Here is a 3,615-nt window from a genome sequence, read left to right as displayed (position 1 = left end):
ATGTTCTGAACATAAAAGAATATGCATATCAATATAGAACCAAATTTACATTGTGCACTCTTTGTCTTTCAGATTGCTGCAAGGTTCTCCATCAATTGTAGCTCGGCTAGATCATATCTATAATCTTTCTTTAAAAAAAATTATCCCACATCCATAGCTATATAGGTCACACTATTTAATCTACTAGATTGATATAACTTGTGTGATATAACCTTATAGCAAAGTCTATCAGAGGATCAATGATTGTGTCAATTGTCATGCCTCTCTTCTTCCATACAACCCTAGTATTTTTCTCAATCACCTCCTTTGAATCACTTCTAAGTGTCTTAGGTTGATCTAGGGTTGGGTATTCAGCCACCCTATGGATTATTCTCTTAGTGATTTTGATAGGTCCATTGTCTAGCCATAATGAACCATCATGAATTCGGCTAAGCACTATCCTAATCCATTTTGTCTTAAACACATTTGGAAAATCTAGGGCTCATGCCAATCCTTTCATCTCAATCATTTTGAACTCCTCTTTTAACATGCCATTATTACAAAGTCTTCCATATGCTTCCTTGATCTCCATATCCCCAATTCTTCCTATCTTATAGTTGTAGCATTTTCTTACATCTTGCACCATAAGGGTTTTTCTTGTAAGAAATGTCAGGGATAACTTTGAAAATGGGTTTCTTGACCTTGTTAATCACTAATTGGAAATTCAAAACTTCCTTCCCTTCTACATTCTTTAAACTTGATGCTATAATGTGAAACTAGGGTTTAGGAAAATTTAAACTGCATGGCTCAGCTCTTGATAAATACCTTACAAAATCTAGTGAACTGGTGATGAATTGTTTCTCAAACCTTCTGCAATCACTTTGAATGAGTTTTCTAGATCGCCTTCTACTCTGCTCACTCTTTCTTGAATTTGAAATGATGTGAAATGAGCTAAAATCAATCAAATACCCTTTGAAAACCCTACAATAAATGTTGAGTGCTTACATAGCTATAAGCTCAGCATCAACCAATTTCAAGCTCACTCGACATCCATTACCATTCCACTTACTCAAAAACTACTATGAGCTCAGCATCAGCTAGCCATTTTGTTAGCTTGGCATCTTCTAGCATTCTACTTGGCACAAATAGAAAGTATTTCATGCTCAATAGTAACATGAAAAACTTAAAGATTTGTCTTGGATTTCTAATAACATCTTGCATCTTTATTCATGCTTATGTAATCTTTTCAGTACTAACTCCTTTGGAACTGATGTATGATATAACTTTTAAATATCATCCTGGTGTGATCACCTAACCCATTAGGTGAAGTGATCCCTTCTCCATTTGATGTGTTGCAATCACCTTTCTTCTTCCATGTCTTGTTCATTTCATTTTTGATATTTTCAACATATGCCTTGCCTTTGCCTTTATCAAATTCACAACTTGGTGCCTTTGACCTTGTTGGACAATACCTACTTATGTGACTAGTCTTCAAATAGCTAAAGCATGTGGTTTGACTCAACCAGCTCTTGTAGTCAACTCTAAAGTGTGGCCTAATACAATTCTTAGGAATATGTCCATATTCTTGACAATAATGACAACTATATCTTGTATTATAATCCTAGTTATAAGAGTTTCCATTGTTCCTTACCTTTGTTTTCTTGTTTGATGACCACATGGGTTTGCATCTACACTCAAAAGATCTATGTCCATACTTTCTATAGTTGTAGCAATATCTTTTAAATCTTTTTGTATGCATGGTCTTGGTTTTGCATTCATGTGTCTGATGACCTTGCTTGTTGCACTTATGGTAGTGAACCATGCTCTTATGATTGGCATTCTAATTTGTAGTCTTTCTCTTATATACATTAGCAAGTATGTCCTTTCTTACGACAATAATGACAAGTAGGTTTGGAGTTCTTACCTTTATCATTCCTTTCCTTAGCACTTTTGGATGACTCTCCTTTGGTACTTGTATATCCCAGTCCTGATGTATCACTATTAGATCTAGGAGATCTCAATAATTTCTCAAAATATTTGATAGCTTCACTTGGTTTATTAAAACTTTTAGCAAATTCATTTTCCTTCTTTAGGTCACTTTACAATTGTTCATTCTGCAACTTCAATGTAGTTATCTCAATGTCCTTGACATTTAGCTCATAGCTGGCATTCATCATTTGACTTAGAGTATCCAATTACATGTTGGAAATCTTGGTTAGTTCTAATGATTTCTATTCCAATCTATTGGCCAAAATTATTTTGTCTTCTTCAATCATTATTGTGTCTTCCATGGCTTTCTTCTTTTGTTCAGTTACCTCACATAGCAGTATAGCTTCTGATTCTTGCTCTAACTTGAGATTTCTAATTTCCTCAGCTTGGGCTCTATTCTTTTCCATTATATCTGTAAATGTTGCATCAAATTTATTGGAATCTCCATCTATAAATACCTTAGTAGTGGCTATCTCTTTGTATTTGTGTCATTCTCTGCAACAGTAATTTCCTTCCTTCTCTTTAAGGATTTATTTAGTTCTTCTCTTGCTTCATTCAATTGATTTAGAATGAGATGTATTTCAATCTCATGATTCTAAATGGTCTTTCCCAACTTGTAGACTTTCATTTCAAGATCCTTCCTCAAAGTTGCAAAGCTTCTCTTTCAGAGAACAAGGCTCTGACCAATTGTTGGAATTACAATAGGAAAGGTAAACTTCTAGGGGGGGTGAATCTGAGTTTAAACTTGGACCCATAAAAATTTCATCACACATCCATCTCATGCATTCAATGTGTAAATTTAAATAACATGTTAAACATATACATCTAAATCATGTAAGAAAGTAAACATTCATACACATATAACACTAGATATGATTACCCAAAAACCTTATGCAACCCCAATTTCATTAAAGAATAATTCAAAATTTGACACAATATGAATGTTTCAAAATACCACAATTATTCATTAAAAACTATGCAACTCTACTCTGCCTTTTCCATGAAAACAAACGCCTACTTATTACAATTCTAAAAATTACCATATTTGATAAGTAGGAGATAATTTTCGAGAACTCTCGGTGCTTCACCCCTATGAGCATCACCTAGATCCAATGAGTGCTAAGTGTTCCATTTATTATCATGAGAGATGTATTCATGTTGAATCACTACTCATGAAACATGGGTCAATGAGTTTGACTCAAAATCACACAGTTAAATCCTAATAGCAATATCACAATTTGACTTGCTGTGGAAATTATCTCCTACTTATCAATTGATGAGCTTAAGGGGCTTTCTAATGAATGGTTCAGAAGGCACAACACTTGGTGAAGGTTTTGCAAATGGGGTTACAAGCTTTGGGTTTAACCATGGAGGAAACTCTATACTTAAGCGTGCTTAGGCTGGAGTAGTATTGGGATGGGTGACCTCCCAAGAAGTCTTGGTGCTTCACCCCTATGAGCATCACCTAGATCCAATGAGTGCTAAGTTTTCCATTTATTCTCATGAGATATGGATTCATGTTGAATCACTACTCATGAAACATGGGTCAATGAGTTTGACTCAAAATCACACAGTTAAATCCTAATAGCAATATCACAATTTGACTTGCTATGGAAATTATCTCCTACTTATCAATTGATGAGCTTA

Source organism: Cupressus sempervirens, chromosome 10, assembly GCF_028749045.1.
Source record: "Cupressus sempervirens isolate cs-2001-9-10 chromosome 10, ASM2874904v1, whole genome shotgun sequence".
Lineage (NCBI taxonomy): Eukaryota > Viridiplantae > Streptophyta > Pinopsida > Cupressales > Cupressaceae > Cupressus > Cupressus sempervirens.
This window is presented reverse-complemented; position numbering follows the sequence as displayed.